We start from the raw sequence: 24,032 nt of genomic DNA on the forward strand, positions 1-24,032 counted from the left end.
TAACACCTCTTCTGCATTTCTAGGCACAATTTTTTCTTTTTCAATCGAACAACCGTCCTTCACCTCATATCCTCGACCACTGGTGTCAACTGCATGCACCAAATCATTATCCTGAAAATAACTCTCTTCATTAAAAAATGGCTCACAACTTGAACTATGCTTCCATTCTCCATAAAAAAATCACAAAAATTAGTCCGATTAATTACTCTTTTCCACTTACTTTTTGATTTCAAAACATTGATAACCTTGTCTAGTGTACGAATTCTATTGATTACTAAAATATATAATTTTTTTTCATTTCAAAAGCCTGATCAACTATCCTCTCTATACTTTTCTTTTTCTTATATAAATCAGTTTTCCTTTTGCAATTTTTAACATTTTTAATAAATTTAAAACACTTCTGTTATAAAACATTCGCCTACGAATGTCAATGAACTGATTTTTACGTCTATTAATATAGACAATATCATCTCCATAAACTTTTTCTAAATTTTTGATGGGATTTTGCTTTTTCTTTGTAGTTGCAGAATTTTTTTTTTACTTTTGTGCATTATCTTGACTTTTTTACATTGAGTTAATTTCTGTATGAAATGCTTTGTTGCCTTACCAGGAGCATTCTTCTTTTTCTCCGTATTTTGTTTTTTACATACATCTTGTAATTGCGTTTTCTTGGAAAAGTAAGTTTACTTATATTTTCTTTTTTGACGAGATTTTGTAGGCATTTTGCTTCTTCTTTTTCTTGATAATTACAATCTGTTGTAAAGAAAAAAATAACATAATATAGACCACTACTAACATACTACATAGCAATTACAATAACTAAACGATATAAACACTAGTTTACAACATAAGTAAGTTTATAGCACAGTAACTGTGTCTCACCAGAGTAGGAAATCATGCAGTGAGTGCTGTTTCTCACTTTATGGTAGTGCAGAACAGGTTCAACATTAATGTCACTCTCTGACTGCACTATCTCTCTCTTTGCGTGTGTCATCTCACTCTTTGCCTGCGCCATCTCTCTCTTTGCGTGTGTCATCTCTCTCTTTGTGTATGTCATCTCACTCTCTGCCTGCACCATCTCTCTCTTTGCATGTGTCATCTCTCTCTTTGCGTGTGCCATCTCACTCTCTGCCTGCGCCATCGCTCTCTTTGCGTGTGTCATCTCTCTCTTTGTGTGTGACATCTCACTCTCTGCCTGCACCATATCTGTCTTTGCGTGTGTCATCTTACTCTCTGCCTGCACCATCTCCCCTCTGCCTGCATCATGTCTCCCTCCACCTACATTATCTCTTTCTTTGCGTGTGTCATCTCACTCTCTGCCTGCACCATCTCTCTCTTTGCGTGTGTCATCTCACTCTTTGGCTGCGCCATCTCTATCTTTGTGTGTGTCATCTCACATAGAGAGATGCCACAGGCACAGGGAACATCTCTCTCTTTACGTGTGTCATCTCACTCTCTGCCTGCACCATCTCTCTCTTTGTGTGTGTCATCTCACTCTCTACCTGTGTCATCTCTCTCTTTGCGTGTGTCATCTCACTCTCCGCCTGCACCATCTCTCTCTTTGCATGTGTCATCTCTCTCTGCCTGCGCTATCTCACCCTCTGCCTACATCATGTCTCTCACCGCCTGCATTATCTCTCTCTTTGTGTGTGTCATCTGACTCTCTGCCTGCATCATCAGAGAGAGATGACACATGCAAAGAGAGAGATAGTGCAGGCAGAGAGAATATACAAAGGCATCTACCATGTCATCTCAGTCTCTACCTGCATCATCTCAACACTGTCATCTCACTCTCTGCCTGCGCTATCTCACACGCAAAGAGAGGGATGACACACGCAAAGAGAGAGATGGTGCAGGCAGAGAGTGAGATGACACATGCAAAGAGAGAGATGATGCAGGCAGAGAGTGAGATGACACACACAAAGAGAGAGATGATGCAGGCGGTGAGTGAGATGACACACGCAAAGAGAGAGATGACGCAGGTGGTGAGAGACATGATGCAGGCAGTGTTTTGTCTGTGCTTATACCATCTCACCGTCTCTCTGCACCATCTTTACAGATTAAAGAAAAACGTGAAAATATAGGGCCAGATGTAGGTCGGTCGGTAACGGACGAAAATCGGTATTTTCGGCCGTTACCGACCGGAAAATCAGAATTGGTATGTAGGGCCCAGAATTTTACAGATTCGGTAAATTTACCGATCGGTAAATTTACCGAATCTGTAAAATACCGAATCGGTATTTATACCGACTCGGTATTTTTGATATGTAGGTGGGACTCTTCTGAGTCCCACAACCCTTACCGATTCTGTATTTTACCATCAAATATATTTGATGGTAAAATACCGATTCAGGTGTGCATGCACATGTGTGCATGCACACCTGTGCCATATGACAGGCAGACCTGCCCTTAGGGCAAGTATGCCTGCCACATGGCCCCCGAATCTTTTTTGGGGGTGCTAGAGGGTGTCAAAGTGACACCCCTTGCACCCTTGTCAAAATCTGTATTTACCGATTCGGTAAATACCGACCGGTAATGCCCCATTCATTCCTATGGGCTTCAAAGCCCATAGGAATGAATGGGCCATTACCGGTCGGTATTTACCGAATCGGTAAATACAGATATTTACCGATTCGGTAGAAGGAACATCTGGATGTTCCTACATCTCAACCCCTTAGATTTACCGATTTTTAATTACCGAATCGGTATGATTCGGTAATTAAAAATCGGTAAATCTATTTTACCTACATCGGGCCCATAATTCTTTCTCTCACCCAGACACTCTCTGTGATCCTGGTCAAAATATTCTGACACTTATACTAGAGAAGTAGATGCATTCTGTTAGGTAGACCCTTCTGGGCATGTGAGAAGTGGAGTATGTTAAACATAGTTTGTCTCTAGACCGGCTACTAGGACAGTTAACAGAAAGGTAGGAGAGAGCACATGGGAAAGAAAATGGCTGCTAGAAATACAAAATGGCTTACAGCTTATGCCAACAAATCTGCCTAATATTCAACACATGTGCTGAGTTCTATGTCTTAAAGAAATTACTGTGATAAATGGTTTTAGTAAAATGAGTACTTTTAAAGTTTTTCACCAGGATTTTACATGTAATCTACCATGTCTGTGTCAGCTTGCACTATGTGTGTCTGTGCTCATACTATCTCACTGTCTCTACTGGCAAAAAACAGACCATATATATATAAGCAAGAAATAACATTCCCTTTTCCTTTCAACAGCACACCCTGGATCTTTATTGCACAGCTTAGAGCCTATTTGGGAACTAAGAGGCCTGACAGACATGCTGCTTAAGATTCTCTAGTAGTACATATCATAAAGCCTAACTGACTTCAAGAATACATGTATTCCCATATTTTTAAACACATCAACTAAGCAAGTTATTCACCCAGATACATTTAAAATCAAGCTTGACTCACAGTGTGATCTTAGACACATGACCAGGATGTTACATGTAATCTACCATGTCTGTCTCTGCCTGCACTATGTTTGTCTGTGCTCATACTATCTCACTGTCTCTATTGGCAAAAAACAGACCACATATATATAAGCAAGACATAACATTCCTTTTTCATTTCAACAGCACACCCTGGATCTTTATTGCACAGCTTAGAACCTATTTGGGAACTAAGAGACCTGACAGACATGCTGCCTAAGATTCTCTACTAGTACATATCCTAAAGCCTAACTGAATTCAACAATAGATGTATTCCCTTATTTTTAAACACAACAACTAAGCAGATTATTCACCCAGATTCATTTAAAATCAAGCTTGACTCAGAGTGTGATCTTAGACACATGACCAGGATGTTACATGTAATCTACCATGTCTGTGTCTGCTTGCACTATGTGTGTCTGTGCTCATACTATCTCACTGTCTCTACTGGCAAACAACAGACCATATATATATATGTAAGCAAGACATAACATTCCTTATACATTTCAACAGCACACCCTGGATCTTTATTGGACAGCTTACAGCCTATTTGGGAACTAATAGACCTGACAGACATGCTGCCTAAGATTCTCTACTAGTACGTATCCTAAAGCCTTACTGAGTTCAAGAATACATGTATTCCCATATTTTTAAACACATCAACTAAGCAGATTATTCACCCAGATTCATTTAAAATCAAGCTTGACTCAGAGTGTGATCTTAGACAAATGACCAGGATGTTACATGTAATCTACCATGTCTGTGTCTGCTTGCACTATGTGTGTCTGTGCTCATACTATCTCACTGTCTCTACTGGCAAAAAACAGACCATACATATATATATATAAGCAAGACATAACATTCCTTATTCATTTCAACAGCACACCCTGGATCTTTATTGCACAGCTTAGAGCCTATTTGGGAACTAAAAGGCCTGACAGACATGCTGCCTAAGATTCTCTACTAGTACATATCCTAAAGCCTAACTGAGTTCAAGAATACATGTATTCCCATATTTTTAAACACATCAACTAAGCAAATTATTCACCCAGATTCATTTAAAATCAAGCTTGACTCACAGTGTGATCTTAGACACATGACCAGGATGTTACATGTAATCTACCATGTCTGTCTCTGCTTGCACTATGTGTGTCTCTGCTCATACCATCTCACCGTCTCTCTGCACCATCTTTACAGATTAAAGGAAAACGTGCAAATATAATTCTTTCTTTCACCCAGACACTCTCTGTGATCCTGGTCAAAATAGTCTGACACTTATACTAGAGAAGTAGGTGCATTCTGTTAGTTAGGCCCTTCTGGGCATGTGAGAAGTGGAGTATGTTAAACATAGTTTGTCTCTAGACAGGCTACAAAGACAGTTAACAGAAAGGTAGGAGAGAGCACATGGAAAAGAAAATGGCTGCCAGAAATACAAAATAAAAACCAAAGGAAATGATGGACGGAGCTTTGACAATACAAGCACTCACCCCCAGTCAACTGATCTGGGTTTAATCCATCACCGTTCTTTAGCCCACTCTGCCACCCCAGTACAGACATGGCCATATGCAGATCAGTCTGACCCTGTGCCTCATGGGAACAGTCCAGCCCGAACTGCCAAGCCATGCCTTCCCTGGACCGGAAACAAGCTACTGAGGACTGGTTTCTGGAATTTCAGCCATCTTCAGCCCAGCTTGCTTGAATCCAGTGGCAAAGTGAGCAAGGGACTCACGTCTGAGCATACCCTGCCAACTTATGGCAAACAAAGAAAAATCAAAGGAAATGATGGACAGAGCGTTGACAATACAAGCACTCACCCCCAGTCAACTGATCTGGGTTTAATCCATCACCGTTCTTTAGCCCACTCTGCCACCCCAGTTCAGACATGGCTATATGCAAATCAGTCTGACCCTGTGCCTCATGGGAACAGTCCAGCCCGAACTGCCAAGCCATGCCTTCCCTGGAACGGAAACAAGCTACCGAGGACCGGTTTCTGGCATTTCAGCCATCTTCAGCCCAGCTTGCTTGAATCCAGTGGCAAAGTGAGCAAGGGACTCACGTCTGAACATACCCTGCCAACTTATGGCGAACAAAGAAAAACCAAAGGAAATGATGGACGGAGCGTTGACAATACAAGCACCCACCCCCAGTCAACTGATCTGGGTTTAATCCATCACCGTTCTTTAGCCCACTCTGCCACCCCAGTTCAGACATGGCCATCTGCAAATCAGTCTGACCCTGTGCCTCATGGGAACAGTCCAGCCCGAACTGCCAAGCCATGCCTTCCCTGGACCGGAAACAAGCTACCGAGGACGGGTTTCTGGCATTTCAGCCATCTTCAGCCCAGCTTGCTTGAATCCAGTGGCAAAGTGAGCAAGGGACTCACGTCTGAGCATTCCCTGCCAACTTATGGTGAACAAAGAAAAAACAAAGTTAGTTAGGCCCTTCTGGGCATGTGAGAAGTGGAGTATGTTAAACATAGTTTGTCTCTAGACAGGCTACAAAGACAGTTAACAGAAAGGTAGGAGAGAGCACATGGAAAAAAATTGGCTGCCAGAAATACAATACAATACAATACAATACAATACAATGCTCATGCCAACAAATCTGTCTAATATTCAACACATGGGCTGAGTTCTGTGTCTTAAAGAAATCACTGTGATTCATTTAAAATCAAGCTTGACTCACAGTGTGATCTTAGACACATGACCAGGATGTTACATGTAATCTACCATGTCTGTCTCTGCTTGCACTATGTGTGTCTCTGCTCATAGAATCTCACCGTGTCTCTGCACCATCTTTACAGATTAAAGAAAAACGTGCAAATATAATTCTTTCTTTCACCCAGACACTCTCTGTGATCCTGGTCAAAATAGTCTAACACTTATACTAGAGACGTAGGTGCATTCTGTTAGTTAGGCCCTTCTGGGCATGTGAGAAGTGGAGTATGTTAACCAAAGTTTGTCTCTAGACAGGCTACAAAGACAGTTAACAGAAAGGTAGGAGAGAGCACATGGAAAAGAAAATGGCTGCCAGAAATACAAAATGGCTTCCAGCTCATGCCAACAAATCTGTCTAATATTCAACACATGGGCTGACTTCTCTGTCTTAAAGAAATGACTGTGATAAATGGTTTTAGTAAAATGAGCACTTTTAATCTACCATGTCTGTCTCTGCCTCCACTATGTGTGTCTGTGCTCATACTATCTCCCTGTCCCTATTGGCAAAAAACAGACCATATATATATAAGCAAGACATAACATTCCTTTTTCATTTCAACAGCACACCCTGGATCTTTATTGCACAGCTTAGAGCCTATTTGGGAACTTAGAGGCCTGACAGACATGTTGCCTAAGATTCTCTACTAGTACATATCCTAAAGCCTAACTGACTTCAAGAATACATGTATTCCCATATTTTTAAACACATCAACTAAGCAACTTATTCACCCAGATTCATTTAAAATCAAGCTTGACTCACAGTGTGATCTTAGACACATGACCAATATGTTACATGTAATCTATCATGTCTGTCTCTGCTTGCACTATGTGTGTCTGTGCTCATACTATCTCACTGTCTCTACTGGCAAAAAACCAGACAATATATGTATATGCAAGACATAACATTCCTTTTTCATTTCAACAGCACACCCTGGATCTTTATTGCACAGCTTAGAGCCTATTTGGGAACTAAGAGGCCTGACAGACATGTGATCCTAGTCAAAAATGTTAAAGCCATATATTTTACCCAAAAACATTTAGCATAGTAAATCGTTTAAGACACAGAGCACAGCCCATATAAATGACCACTACATTACAATGCAGAAACCTGACTCATTTCCAAAATACATTTCCAATATGCACCATTAGCCTTTTGCCAGCATTACATACAAACATGAGACACAATGCATAAAGAAACAGTACCCTATAAGCAAACAGATGCAAACTGTGAGGAGACATTATAAAAATGTGCAAATATAATTCTTTAATTTACACAGACACTCAGTGTGATCCCAGTTAAAAATGTTAAAAACAATAATTTTACCTAAATCATGTACCACAATAAATCATTTAAAAGATAGAGCACAGCCCATATAAATAAGCGCTACATTACAGTGCAGAAACCTGACTCATTTCCAAAATACATTTCCAATATGCACCATTAATTTGTTACCAGCCTTACAAAAAAACATGAGACACAATGCAAGAATAAAGAAGCCCAATATGCTTGTTAATCTTCCCCATAGTATATACAGCACTCTATCTATATTAAATGAATCATTACTCACCTTTAAAAATGCTTTTGAAGATTTAGAACAGTGGCAGTCACAAACCAGATTTTCATATGCAGAATCTCTGAATAATGCTTCTGTCACTGCAGCCTCAGAATAATGGCACAGATTCCCTCTCATTTCAGACCCAGATTCTTGTACATAACCAATCAAATTTCTTCCCACACAAATTCAAAACCAAACTAACATTTTAATTGGTTCTACATTTCAACACTTTGAAACTCACATAATATTCACCCATCCCCCTACTGCTCTTTCTGCCTGTTACCATGGTAACACTCCACACATCACCTAACTGAGTACACAGGTCAAAAGTTCATGATACTATGTTGCAAATGAACCCAGCAAGGGTGTTTGACTTCTCAATATACCAGCTTATCCTGTGCAATGTTTCTTTCAATGACTTTTTCTCAACCATTAGAATTACTTCTTTCAAAAAACAGAAGCATGCACCCTAATTTTCAGTGTAGACTTTTTGTTCAATATAGGGGGTTTGCTGGTGGTGTTACCATATCCCTATGTGTATTTCTTGGTATGTCGCCCTGCTCGGACGGAGCTGGATTACCTGAGGGATTCACAGGCTTTGCAGTCCCTACCCCCCTACTATTTACAATTGAGACTAGTCTGTCAATCTTAGACACCAGTGGTTTGATGTGGGTGACGATGGTCTGTTCCAGGCATGCCTGTAGATCGGCCACCATATTGGTGACCCAGCAAGGTATACCTGGTGTCAGTTGCGACGTGTTAGTTATTGGCGCTACCAGATTGTGATTAGTTATGTTTTTTTTCCCCATTTTCTTTTTTGATAGACAGTCTTTACTCCTTCTGGGGCATGGTTTACTTGTTGTGGGGATTTCCAACCCAGGGGGAAAAATCGGATCTGTTGGGGTATCCTCAACCACTATCGGGGTTTCTGTGGGTGCCTGTGCACAGGATAGCTCAACATAAGATGATGTTAAATAGGAACTTAAATCAGGGACATCTGTTGCAATAGCTGAGCAATCCACTCCCAGGTCTTGAGTGCGTACGGTAGGTGTAAGTGAAAACCTTCTCTCGGTGTTTTCGATTGCCGTTGCTACAACCCCAATGGTTTTTTGTAGCATCCTATCTATTGCTGTTAGACTAGGTAAGGGCTGTGGCATGGCCGCTTGCAACCTGGTGTTTGGGCGCGTTGTGATAGTTTTTGACTTTTTGCCCGCATTACTCATTCTTTACTGGTGATTACTGGATCGGTGGGGGTTTAGCAAGAGCCCCCCACCCGGTCAGAATTTGCTCCTTCTTACTGGGGTCTGGACCAATGTTACAAGAGTATGGGGCCAGTGACTTTATATCTTAATTAACAGTACCTTTGGTTAGTGGTCTAGACTTTGTCGGCGTCCACCGCAAATGTAAGAGGGGTTGGCCGGCCCGGCCTCATCCGGCCTCCGACAGCCACAGACAGCCCGCCCTCTGCCCGGGCTCAGCCCGGCGCCGCCCGCACGTCCCGCGAAGCGGAAGGAGCCTCCGGTGTTTGAGCGCCTCCGGGCGCGCGAAATGTGTGACTGTGGGCGGGGCAGTCGGTGTGCTGCCTGGCAGCTGTAGTCTCCCCCTCTGCGGCCGCGGGATGTTGCTCGCGGCGGCAGGGAGACCGACAGCGTCAGGGACCCAGGGGCGACTGGAGCAGAGCTGCGGGTAGTTCTTCTTGCCCCGCTAGACTCTGGTTCTCTTAATTAACTTCCTACCCAGTAAGTCTAAAACACAACAACCCGCACCTGACATATCATTTATTTTAAAATATCTTAATTACACAATTTACATTATTCATTATGTATTGAATAATTAATAATAATTTTAAATTATTTGTTAATTAATTATAATTGATTTACCTCCCACCCTGTACCTCTATAAACCCCACTATCCACACCTAAAACATAACTTAAAAAATAAACAATACAAAATTATCAATTAAATAATAAATAATTAAAACATATTTAAAATAATATACTTTCCACCCTGTACTCCTACAATCCCCACAACCCGCACCTAAAACATAACTTAAATATTAAATAAAATACATAATTTGCATAATAATGTATCAATTACATAATTAATGATCATTACAAATTAATTAATAATTAATTATAATAAAATTACTTCGCACCCTATACCCCTACAAAACCCACAAGCCAGTACGACACTAAAAATTTGAATAAGAAACTAAATGAAATTTAAAAACAACTTAAAATTTACATATTCTATTAAAACATTAACAATATTTAACAACAACAATAATTATACAAACAAGTTATAACATAAAATTAAAAGATATACTAAAATACATAAAATGAGTTAAAAACAATATTAAAAAAAATTCTACACGATATCAACAACATAGATATTTTAAATTTTGATAATAAAAACATAGTTATGTTTGTAAACAATATTAACAACATAGATATTGTTGGCATTGATATACTTACCTTAGAAAATCAATGATATACCTTTAGCATGATATTTGTGGATCATGATTTTAAAAACTTGATATTTCTGCACCTCGATATTTTTACTCAATATTTTGTTCGAATACCAGTCACATCACTAGGTGGAACTGACAGTTACACTTTGTGAATTCCCCGAATCACATAATAGAGTGTTTAGGTGTACCTGAATGGGTCATCTGCTGAGCCTAGCCCCACTTAAAACTGTATAGCCTGAGACACAGAAAATTCTATGCACTTCAAAACCGTTGTCTAAACCATTGTCTAGAAGCTTCTCCTACCTTCCAGAACCTGGGCATCAGGGTATAAAAGTACAACCTCAGACACCAACTCTTCAGTACACTTCTGCACCTGTGGATAATCTGGCAGAAATAAGGACTGCTGTGCTGTTGGAAGGACTGCCACTCTGTTCCGCTTCTACTCCACTAGACTGCTCACCTGCCTGAATTGCAGCCCTGTTTGTTGCTCTGCTCCCTTCTGCCTGGGGACAAGGATTGGATCTTAACTGTCCCAGGACCTTCAGAGTGACTCACAAGAGTTAGTTTGCTGGCCTCCTGCTCAGGGACACAAAAAGGCTTCCTTCATCTTGAATCTGCAACTGGACGCAGCCTGAGTAACTCCTGACCCTCCAAGTGGGGCCCCTCCAGTCCTGGGTCCTTGGAAGTGGTGATAAAGGTTCAGAGACATCCAAAATCCAAAAGTGGGGACTCTGGATACCAGGAGGAGACCAGGACCTTTGTGCTCACCATATCTGTCTGAGGTGCCTCGCCAGTCAGATTGCCTTCACTGCTTCTCCCGCTATGTTCTTCTCTGCAGTAGCTAATCCGTTTCAGCAATCCTTTCCCAAAGACGTATATGACCTTGTGGAACTGTCTAAGATCCTTATTATGAGTTTGGTGGTTCAATGAACCGCCGAACTCTTGGTGGTGGTTCGCGGACTGCCAGACTGGTGGTACAGCCACTGCATTAGGACTGTGGTGGTTGGACCACCACAAGACCTCAGCTGCCTCCGGGGATCAAAGATCCCTGATTGTGGCACAGTGGTCTGAGGCCGCTCATTTGCTGGTGGTGCCTCTCTGGCACTGCCAAGCCTATTAGGAGTTTCCTCATCACCACAATCTTTATGGTGGCGCGACCACCATGAAAAGTGTGGTAGTGAGGAAACAAAGGGGGCCCTACAGGGCCCCCTTGTGCCTTTGCGCCATGCGGTGAATGCAGGGGGCACCTCTTGTTCCCACCCTTTCTGCATGCATCTCCCCGTTCTTGCAAGGCATGGCCTTGACAGACCATGCCCTGCAGAAACTGCTTCTGATGCTCCCATTCTGGTGCCTTTTCAAAGCCTCCACAGTGGGACTGCTTAAGCACTACCTGCCAGAGTAAAAATAAATCATTCTCTGACGGGAAGTCTTTAATGGCTTTGTCGGTTTTGGAGTGAGGCGGAAGCCTGGCAGCCCTTCTCTGTGCCAGTCAAAGTCATAATAAGGCTTGTAGGCTACATCCCTCTGCCTCATCCCACTGGAGATTTTCGAATTCCATTTCAGAGTATGAAAATAGAAATCTTCACTGTGGCTTTGACCCAAGGCTACCTGGCGATGACACTCCACATTGGATACCTCCTGCGGCCTTTGCCCACTGAGCTTTACCTTCTCAGAACATTTTTATCAAGAATTTTTCAAAGCCTGAAGTAAGCGTTGACTGGGCTCGATACACTTCTTTTATCCTTACCGTTCTCCATCGTAGTCAGCCTTATATTTTCACTTTGATGCAGATAGATTCCTGCAGTTGACGCTTTGATATTTAACTTCTAGTTTTCACTAAAAACTTTAAAAATTGATAACCCTGGTTCTACTAATTTGATTTTTGTCATTTTGGTATCAAATATTTTAATACACTTTACTAAATTGGATTTTGCTTGTGTTGTGTTTTCACTTTGTTTCTGTTTGTGTGCTGCAGAAATACTTTAGACATTGCCTCTCAAATAATCCTGACTGCTTTTTGTGCCAAGCTACCAAGGGTTAAGCAAATGCTAATTTATTGACTTATTGTGGTTCGTCCTGCAAGAGTTTGTGGCTGTTGCTTGACCAGGACTGACACCCCAGGCAACACACAACCCAATTTCTAACATTTATATATATGTGTGTGATCAAAAGTTCTTTGCCACATTCCAGAAGCAAAACACACACACATGCATGCCAAATCTGCTGAGCTGGGGTGTTTTAAAAAACAAACTGACCCAAACCATTTTGGCCACAAGTCGGCCTCTATCACTGGTTTGTTTTCATTGGAACAAACAGTCATACAGCAGTGCAACCTTCAACATCAATGATGCCAGTGCAAAAACATGATACAACCTGGGAGAAAAGTCTGCCATCTTGAAATAATGCCGTTGACCGATTAAAGAATTAACAATATGATCAGATTCCATACACACATAAGTTAATTATTGCTGATATAATGTAATAAGCAAGGATGTAGCCTTATGATTAGAGCAGTTGACCTCGAAGCAGGGAAACCAGGTTCAAGCCTCAGCAACAACGCTTAGCATCCTGTGATTCTGGGCATATCAATAAATCTCCCCGTGCCTAACAAATATGAACGTGCCCATCGGTATTGAAACTGGTGCTCATGTAAAGCGCTCTGATACCCGATTTCTCGGGACTAGTTAGCGCTATATAAAACTCTACAAAATAAAAAATAAAAAAGGAACATTATTTATATGAAAAATAAATCAAGAAGTACAACCTTGAATCATTGAGCCTGAGTGAGCCACAATGCTCTTATTATTAAACAAAGTCAAACAACACAAATTGGCCTATGTAGCTCTCCAAATTGACTTCAATAAATTAAAAATAGTGAACATGTGGATCCTCAAACAAAATCAATAGGCATCATGTGGTGGGGTACCAAAGATTTAGTTGCAAACACCATGTTATTTTGAAGCAGTATATAAACATATACATTTCATACTTGTATGTATTACACTCACTTCACAACACACAACATTGAGCTTCTATATTTCAACTCTTACATAAAGGAGCTCAAGTGTACAGATGTCACCTGAAGTTCTCATAAGTGAAAACCATCACATAGTTCAAATGGATAAAGTAATTTACAAAAAAGAGTAAACAATACATCACATAGACAAAGGGTTTAAAATTCTATAGCTTCCAAAATGTAACCATAGTAGGCAACATCTACATAGGACTAAAATGCTCAGCTTTCAGGAGGTTCCTAATGTCCTCAATGTCATTCCTGCAATCACCTGTGAAGAAAACAATATATTACCTGTTAAAAAATGTTATATTAATTTTGTGAAATGTTGATAGAACATGAATTTAATTCAACACGAAGGAACAGTGTGCTACTTGCTTGGTGGTGCTTGTAAGTTTGGGTGATACGAGGTCTGATCAGCATTTTTATGGTCCTGATCAGCACCTGTACTTTTGGGGGTAATTGTTTGTCACTTAATGTGCTGTTAATGCATAGACCATTGCATCCATGAAAAGTAGTCTTCTTCTAACGATGCCAACCCTGGGTTTTCAAACCTCATCCGCTGGAAAAAGAGGGGTAAAAGGGTAAACGCTTGCAAAACAGCATCCCTGCCATTTTACTAAGAGACCTCCTCCTTCATTCGACCGCAGACCCTTCCCCATGTCCTTATGCTCACGAAGAAAAGACTACAACCAGCTGAGGAAGGAGAAGGCTTAATCATTGGACCGATTTTCAAGTTCTCCTCTTATAAACCATGCCAAGACATATTTGTAAGAAGGATCTTGCTTGGGGCAAAGAGTGTTTTTCAAAAAGGAGCCGCTGTGAACGAGAAGAAAAAGAGCTGTGTAAGCCTAGTGTGCATCAGTACATTGTGTTAAAAACTGTGTCAACCACCAAACCATATCTTTTAGGGCTTAAAAGCATCCATGATCATTTTTTATTCTGCCCAGTTTCGGCTCCACCTTTTCCATTATCTCTTGGCACACCCTTGCGCCTCCCACAGAGGTCAGTGCCTCATGCACTGTGACTGAGATGGTGAGTCTTCTCGGGACATGATGTACTTTTTAATGTTCTGTCGTTTTTTCACTGCTCCTAGAAGGTTATTTATTATTCCCATTCTTAAAAAAGCGGGTTTAGGAGGGTCAGACCAAGTTTTATCTTTTTACAACTGCTCTCTAATGACACTGTTTTGTACACACTTTATTGTTTATGGATCGCTGTCAGACTCAGGTCAAGCTGCAATTAATCTCTGTATTGTAATTCATGTATTTTTATCTTGTGCTCAGATTAAGTTGGACAAATCATATTTGTCAATTTGTAACCAGGAAGATGCTTTATTGATGTCTGTTTGACTTTTATGGTTTTATATATAAAACCGAATTAAGTTTTGTTGATGATGAATGTTATATTAATTTCATTAATCACCATGTTCATTTCAGCACTTATAATAACCCCTTCCCGCCTCCCAGCGGACCCGCCCTCCCTGCTCTCCTCTTATGACGCCCCCTCAGCGACCGCGCAGCGGACGCGCGCAGCGGGAGCACCGATTGAGCGCCGAAGGTGCGCCAAAGGTAAGCCCGTCTGTGCCCGTCCGCGCCTGGACCGCGCCCAGTGCCAGGACCCCTGGCCCCCGCAGACCCCAGCCCACCCGCCGGACGTACGACGCCGCCACCCTCAACGCACTCAACGCCGGCCGAACCCCTGGATGCTACCGAGCCACCCCGAGACGCACCCACGGACCCTTCATCTGCCAGGCCTGCAAGTTCTCCTGCACCCGGACCTGCACTGCACCAGCACCCACCAAGCCGAACTCCAGCAGCAGCCACCTGAAGTGCATCCTGCTCAACACCCGCTCCGTCCACAGACACGCCGTCGAGCTCTGGAACCTGCTCGACACCACAGCCCCAGACGTCGCCTTCCTCACGGAAACCTGGATGAACGCCTCCTCAGCACCCGACATCGCCATCGCCATCCCGGCTACAAGATCATCCGGAGAGACCGCGTCAACCAGACAGGAGGAGGCATCGCCATCATTCACAGGAACACCATCCGCATCACGACCAACACCGACGACACCATCGCACCCGCCGAACACCTGCACTTCCAGATCCACGTCAACCCCAAGACCACCCTCAGAGGCACCCTCATCTACAGACCCCCGGGACCACGCACACAATTCAGCGAGGACATCGCCGACTTCATCAGCCCGCTCGCCCTCCCCTCAGCCGACTACATCCTCCTCGGGGACCTCAACTTCCACCTGGAGAACAACGACGACCGCAACACCACCACCGTGCTGGAAAACCTCGCAAACCTGGGACTCAAGCAACTGGTGACCACCCCCACCCACCTCGCCGGACACACACTCGACGCCGTCTTCTCATCCAGCAAAGACATCGCCTTCAGCCACGCCACAGGACTCCACTGGACGGACCACAGCTGCGTCCACTTCACCTTCAGAAGAACGACGACCCACCACCACCAGCAACAGGTTGCCCGAAGAAGCTGGAACAAGATCACAGCCGACCAGCTCGCCGCTTCCCTGAGTCAGCACCCTCCCGCCAGCTCAGCGAACCCCAGCCAGGCCGCCGACAACCTCACGAAGTGGATCAGCAACTGCGCGGACGAACTCGCCCTTCTGAGGACCCCGCCCAGCAGACCCGGCAGCAAGAAAGCCCCATGGTTCACCGATGAACTCAAGAGCTCCAAGAAGAACTACCGAGCCCCCGAGAAAGTCTGGAGAAGGGAACCTACACCGGACAACATGACCACCCTCAAGCTTGCCACCCGGAAGCACCACCAACTGATCCGCGCCACCAAGAAAACTGCATTCAAGGACCGACTGGACAACAACGCACACAACTGCAAGGAACTCTTCAACATCGTGAAAGAGCTCTCCAACCCCAACGCCGGAAACAACGACATCACCCCATCGCAAGACCTCTGCAACTCCCTCGCCTCCTACTTCCACAACAAGATCGCGGACATACACAACAGCTTCAGCAGTCAACCATCGCACACAACGACCGCAGCAACGCCACCCACCACCACCCTCCGCGCCTGGACTCCGATCAGCACCGATGACACCGTCCGCATGATGAACTCCATCCACTCCGGACCTCCGACCGACCCCTGCCCTCACCACGTCTTCAACAAGGCCGACGCTGTCATCGCACCCCACCTGCGGGACATCATCAACACCTCCTTCGACACCGCCACCTTCCCGGAGAGCTGTAAGCACGCCGAACTCAGCGCTCTACTTAAGAAACCAACAGCGGACCCCACCGAACTCAAGAACTACTGCCCCATCTCGCTCCTCCCGTTTCCAGCCAAAGTCATCGAGAAGACCGTCAACAAACAGCTGGCCGCCTTCCTCGAGACGAATGGATCCCTCGACCCCTCACAGTCTGGCTTCCGAGCCAACCACAGCACCGAGACCGCCCTGATCGCTGCCACCGATGACATCCGAGCCCTGATGGACAACGGAGAAACAGCGGCCCTCATCCTCCTAAACCTCTCCGCGGCATTCGACACTGTCTGCCACCGCACCCTAGTGCAGCGCCTCAGCAACGTCGGAATTCAGGAGAAGGCACTGGAATGGATCGTCTCCTTCCTCGACGGAAGAACACAGAGAGTCCGCCTACCACCGTACAAGTCAGAGGCCACCGAAGTCATCTGCGGCGTCCCTCAAGGATCCTCGCTGAGCCCCACCCTCTTCAACGTCTACATGAGCCCCCTCGCGCCCATCGCATGCCAACACAACCTGAACATCATCTCCTACGCCGATGACACCCAGCTGATCCTCTCACTGACCAACGACCCCGCCGCTTCCAGAGCCAACCTTCACAAAGGGATGAAAGATGTAGCCGAATGGATGACGACCAGCCGCCTGAAACTGAACTCAGACAAGACGGAAGTCCTCATCCTGGGCTCCTCGCCCTCCGCCTGGGACGACTCCTGGTGGCCCCCCGCCCTGGGCACCGCACCCACACCGACAGACCACGCACGCAACCTGGGCTTCATCCTGGACTCCTCCCTCTCCATGACCAGACAAGTCAACGCCGTCTCCTCGTCATGCTTCAACATCCTGCGCATGCTACGAAAGATCTTCCGGTGGATCCCCACCGAGACCAGGAAGACGGTCACCCAGGCCCTCGTCACCAGCCAACTGGACTACGGCAACGCCCTCTACGCCGGAACCACCGCCAAGCTCCAGAAGAGACTCCAGCGGATCCAGAACGCCTCAGCCAGACTCATCCTCGACATCCCCCGACGCAGCCACATCTCCGGACATCTGAGAGACCTGCACTGGCTCCCCGTCAACAAGAGAATCACCTTCCGTCTCCTCACCCACGCACACAAAGCCCTACACGACCAAGGCCCGAGCTACCTCAACAACCGCATCAACTTCTACGCTCCCAAACGCCACCTCCGATCAGCCAGTCACGCCCTCGCCGCCGTCCCCCGCATCCGAAGATCGACAACAGGAGGAAGGTCCTTCTCCCACCTGGCCGCCAAGACCTGGAACTCCCTCCCGACCGACCTGCGCCTGACCCAAGACCACCTCTCCTTCAGGAAGAAGCTCAAGACCTGGCTGTTCGAGCAGTAGCAGCACCCCCCCCCCCCAAGCGCCTTGAGACCCTCCGGGTAAGTAGTGCGCTATATAAATGTCCATGATTGATTGATTGATTGATTAATACAAATGTCAACATCACATTAATTTCAAAGCATTTCAACACATTAGATATTTGCTTAAGCATGGGTGATATTTATTTCAGCATATGCCTTATTCATTTCACTGAATGCCACATTTATGCTGCAGGTTTTCATATTCTTTTACACAAATTCATATTAAGGTGCGTCATATTAATTTTAACTCCAACCATATTCATTTCAATGGATGCCATATTTGTTTCAACATGTATCTTACTTATAATAGTGCATGCCATATTAATTTTAATATTTGACATTCTAATTTCAAAATCTGTCATAAGTATTTCAACTTTGCATATTTATTTCACTCTATGTTATTATGAGGCATCTCACAATGGCTGGGCTTTATGTCTTAGCCAGGAGGCTGCGCATCCGACAGGTTGAAGAGAGAAGGAGACGCCAGGAGAGGATCTAAAGGACATGCATCACCCACTCTCTTCCAACGCACTGAGGAGGACATCCATGTGCACTACAGGCTGCATCCAGAAAGAATCCTGGAGCTGATAGAGGAGTTGACACCCATGCTTGAGCACCCCACATACAGGGCCCACACCATTCCCACACACAGACAGGTGTTGTGCTCACTACACTTCCTAGCATCAGGGAGTTTCCAGGGGATAATTGCCACAGTGTGAGGGGTGTCCCAGAGCGCACTTTCACATTTTTTTCCATGCTTTCCTCAATGCTATGGTGCAGAGGATGCATAACCACATAAAATTTCCAGACACACAGCAGGAACTTGACCAAACCAAACAGGATTTTGATTAAATTGCCCAATTTCCCCACGTGATTGGCTGTGTAGATGGAACACATGTCGTACTGTCTAACCCCATCACACATGAGTATGTTTTTAGAAACAGAAAGTCATATCATTCAATTAACATCCAGGTAGTCTGCAATGCAAAAATTGTCATCACCGATATCGTATCTAAATTTCCAGGGAGCACTCATGATTCCTTCATTTTTAAACACTGTGCTTTACATCGTAGACTTACAAATAGTGATTTTGGAGAGGGATACCTGCTAGGTAATTACATGGCACACACAAACAGTAGTATGAAATGTTCCTACTTGCAGCATCTCACTAAACTTCAACATTCTTCTTCCATGCAGGAGACAGTGCATATGCTGTGTGTGACTACATTCTCACACCCTACCTAAATCCTACCACAGCTGCTGAGTGGAGATACAACACTGCCCACAGAGCCACAAGAGCCACCATAGCGAGAACCTTTGAATCCTCAAAAGCTGTTTCTGCTTCCTCCACAAGAGTGGAGGCACTCTACAGATACAGTCCAGTCCAGAGACATGTTGCAAGATAGTGGTGGCCTGCGCTATGCTACACAATATTGCCATCAAGAAGGGCACCCCAGTGGATCTGACTGACTCCGACACATCCGATGAGGAGGAACCAGCCCCCCTAAGCAGACGTGCAGGAGGAGCTGGGGCAGCTGCTGGGCGCATGCAAAGTGATGACATCACACAGAACTACTTCTAGGTAAGAGCAAAAACCACAATGACCAATCTTGTTGTTCCAAAGAAAATTGTACTTCCTTGAATGCAGGATATGCATTGTCACACAGTGTGACTGTAAGTCTGAAATTTGCACATGTTCATGTCCACACAGTTCCCAAATGTCATTAACTTAAGTCCTCATGGGATGTGTTGCTTCACAACATACCATTGTCCATTCTGCCCCATCACCTACGGCGTGAACGCCCTGATGCACCACCGTCAGCCTGTTCTGTCGTTTCGGTGTTGTTGTCCACACCTCTGCCCTGATGGCCACTTCTATGCCTTTCTGCTGGTATCGGTGGAGTAGGTGTGCTTCTCCTGGATTGGCCATCAGTGTCTATGCTACCTGGCGTAACAATCCCCCCAGTTACAGCAGCACGCAGCTGATCAAGTGAATGGGTTACCTGCACCAGGCTCTTGGCAACGTTCTGACAGCAGTGTGCCATTTCATGTTGCATGCTCACTGTTCTTCTACAAAGCATGGATATGGCTGTAGATTGGCGGCTCACAGAACTTGCAAATTGGTCCAGCCATGTGCTTAAGCGTCGTTGGTCTCTGCGCTGGGCCTGCCTAGCAATCCTTGCTTCATTTAGATGTGCCTCTGTTGCTGTTGCTATTGCTCTGATGCCAACTCTCACCTCTGACATTTGCCGATTGTGTTGCGCCAGCTGACACTGGATTGACGATATGCCTTTGCTCTGCAGGCGCTGCACATGTAACATTTGGCCCTCCAGCCCAGCAAAAACAGACTCAGTACCTATTGTGGCACTACAGGTGTTGTTCCGTGCCCTCTGTCTGGCTCCACTGCCAGTCGTGTTGGATGTAGGTGTTTGGGGTCTGCCCTGAGCTGAGCTAGGTGATGCATCAGCCTTTGTTTCGTCTTCTGCATCTGTGGACCCAGATGGCATTTGTATCAATGCAGGTACTGTTTTGCGCCGTTTGGTTTGCACAGAAGGTGTTTCACGTGTGGCACCCTGGCTCTCCTGCTCTGCCTGGTACTGTGCTGCAGATGTCTCTCCCACTTCTGCAAAAGTGTCCTGTGTTGTTGGTCCATCTGCCAAAAAACATCACACATGAGTTGTGTGTCATTTGTATTTTTTTTAAATAAAGTTTTTGACAATACTTTTTACATGCCTGCTTGTCTATTTTGTGTACTTTGCGTATAGCTATTGAGACTGTTCCCTATATACCCTTTGTATATGTATCTGCCCCTATTTACATTACATAGGACTACATTTCCCATTATGTCTCACTGGGTATTCCTATAAACATGGATCGGATTCCTATTCATGCATGTGGATTTTGGGGTTTGGGTGGGATGGGAATATATTGGGTGATTTTGGCATGCATAATACCTTCTGTGGTGTCTCTGGTTTCAGAGCTGTCCAGGTCGGCCACGCCCGTCACTGCCTCAGGCATTTGGGTTGTCTCCACCAACTCCTCCAGGGGCGTCGTCTCAGGTGTAGTGGAGCTCCCACCTCCAGTTGCTTTGGCTTCTGCCAATCTCGTGGCCACCCTCTCCTTGGACCTTTGCCTCATATCGTACCACCGCTTCCTGAGGTCATTGGTGGTGCAATGAGTAATCCCAATTGCATTTACCTTTTCCTGTATGTCTGAACAAATTTTCTTCTTTCTGGCTTCAGGCACACGAAGTGAGGCTTTTCCAAACAGGTCATGTTGCCTCACCACCTCCTCTGTTAATACCTCCAACTCCCTCTCAGAAAATGTCTGCTTCCTTTTTCTGCCTTGTTCATCTGCCTGCTTCTCTCTACCTTGCTTTTCAGCACCCTGTGATTCCATTTTGCTCAGTTTAAAGTGAGAGCCAAATCCACAATCCCTCCACTCTGTCTCTTAGCCAGCAACTGACTCTGGGACAGGTGCAGGCAATCAGGTGCAGCATGGAGACTCACACTTCCTGGTGGGGGCGTGGCTGAGCACGCAATGGCGGAGGACGTGCCTGGGTAGAGCCCCGAGCTGTGCTCCCCTTCCACAGGCCAATTCTCCGATTCTCTTTTCTGGAACCGGCCCAAATTAGCAGTGGAGCTGTGTGGGGGCGATCTTTGCAGTCCTGCCGAATCTGGGGCTGCGGAACCGTTTCTAGCCGCTCCGGTCGCAGTGTGGGCTGGCTGCCTCCCCTGCTGGTTCCCCCGGCCGGCGCTCACATCTATGCGAGGCCGGGGACGGACTGCAGACACGAAGCCCTGTTGCAGAGGCCTAATCCTGGAAACCACTGGGGCAGACCTGAGGTGCTATATGCGGACCTGCCGAACGGACGCCCTTCATCCTGCTCTGGGGTGAGCTTGCCTCCAGACATCTGCGACGAACGCCCCCCTGGGGAGGGGGCAGCAGCCCAGGCCCCACATCTTTTGCTCCACCGCGTTGCGGGCCTACTTCTTGACACCCGCGGGCGGCGCCTCCCCGGGGGGGAGAGACGGTGCCCTGAGCCCTGCATCATCCGCCCTGCTGAAGATGGGGCTCGTCTCGTGGAGTTAGCGGTAGGCGTCTCCCGGAGCAGGAGAGCCACGCTCTGCACCGAGGTCCCTGGACGCGGCTGCCATTCGCCGCAAAGGATCGGCTGGGTTAGACCGGGAGCTCTCTGCGACTTTTGCAGATTGGGAAGCAGCCGACTGCGACCGGAGACACCTGCCTGCCGACAGCGGGGGACGCCTGCCCGGACATATCGGAGGGTGCCAGCTGCGCTGGGAAGGGGCGCCCACCACCCTACCCTGCTCCTGCCTCATTACTGCCTTTTGGCCTGCCACGGGGCGGGCCCACCCGCACGGACTGTTGCCGACACTGTCCTACGCCCCCTGCATGTCCTGGTACTCCTGACTTCAGGGCGGATCGGCCCCCCCGGGACCCAGGGAAGCCACTGGACGTGCTCACGCCACAACACACGCCGCATTGCCCATGTCTGGGGGAACTAGGACGAGGACCGGTGCTGGTGGTACACAGGTGAAGGGGAAGATGGAGAAAGCGGCAAAATTGACTGACCAAAATCAGACTGCCTCCAAATTGGACACGATGTTGGCGGTGATGGAGCGGCTGGAGGAGTCGATGCAGCTGACACGCACCTCCCTGGAAATGAAGATTGATAGTGTTGACAAGATCTCACGCACCTGCGGGCTGACCACGGGAAGCTGTCGGACCGCACCGCCACCCTGGAGGCCACCGTGAATGACATTGCACCCAAGGTCGCACAAACAGACAGGCATGTGCAGGACCTCCTCAACCGCGTAGAATTCCTAGAAGATCGTGCGGAGGATGCTGAAGGGAGGGCGAGGAGAAATAATGTCCACATTGTAGGACTGCCGGAACGATGGGAAGGCAGGGAACCCAAAATCCACATGGAGAACTGGCTGCGGACCCTGCTGCCAGATGGCACACTCTCACAACACTTAGTGGTGGAGTGGGCTCACCGAGTACCGACCCGGCCGCCCCCGGCGGGATCCAACCCCAGACCCATGCTCATCCGTATCCTGAACTATCGCGACCGTGATGCCATCTTGCGGGAATCCAGGAAGCTGCCGGAGATACGGGTGGAAAATGCCAAGATCATGCTCTTACCTGATTACACAATCTAGGTGCAATGCCAGAGACATTCTTTCTTGGCGTGAAATAACGGCTCCGCCAGCTGGCCCTGAAATACTCCCTCCTTTTCCCAGCCCGGCTGCAAGTGGTGGCCCAGGACAAAACTAATTTCTTCAACACCCCTGAAGCGGTTGAGGCGTGGCTGGACTCTGGTGTGGGTGAGGATCCCGGCGCGGCGTCATCGGCATCGCCCTTGCGGCGCTCCCGAGGGTCCAGGCGCCGTCGCAGACGCAGGTCCTCGCCGGTGAGGCGGCTGCGCGTGGTGATGGAGGTAGGCCCCCCCGCCGATCTCGTCCATAGTGAGCAACAGGAGGCCCTTCGGATGGTAGCGGAGATCAGCGGCTCCTTGGATACAGATGCCGCCTTGGAGGCCAGCCCGCGAGAGATGCCCAGCGACGACGAACACATCTACGGATTGCCAGACTCACAAGTGTCGATGGAACTACCGGATGTCACTCCATAGACTGCTGATCTAATCCACTGATGATGGGACGGACTGTCCAGTATACCTTACCTGTCTCTGAGAGCCTCTGATGCTATGCTGGACCTGGCCTCCACAGGGCACCTGTTGGGCACGGACAATTGGACTTTGACCCCAAGCTGAACCTTGTCTTCAACCGGAGTGGCGCAGTGAGTACTGTCCTGGGGCCGAGGCACTGGGAAAGCTCAGGATCAGTTTTGGTGGTTGGAGAGTCAGGTGACGGAGATGGCCCTGCCGTTGGGGGTGGGTGATGTGACATGATCTGCTCCTAGGCGATTTCTGGCTGCGGAGCACCACACCTAGAGGGTCTCAGCCCCCTGATCGAACGAGAACCTGTTGTGACTGAGCGGACTGGCATGAGACGCCTGTGTAGGGGGAGGCATCGTCTACTTGTCTATACAACGCGCCTGTGACAGTCACGCCGAGTGCTCAGCGACCCCCCCTGGACTTAAGACTTCATTGGCTCATTAGAGTGTTTGGACGACAACATGTTCTGCTGTCGACCTTTTGGCATTGTTCTTT

Source organism: Lissotriton helveticus, chromosome 3_1 (genome assembly GCF_964261635.1).
Source record: "Lissotriton helveticus chromosome 3_1, aLisHel1.1, whole genome shotgun sequence".
Lineage (NCBI taxonomy): Eukaryota > Metazoa > Chordata > Amphibia > Caudata > Salamandridae > Lissotriton > Lissotriton helveticus.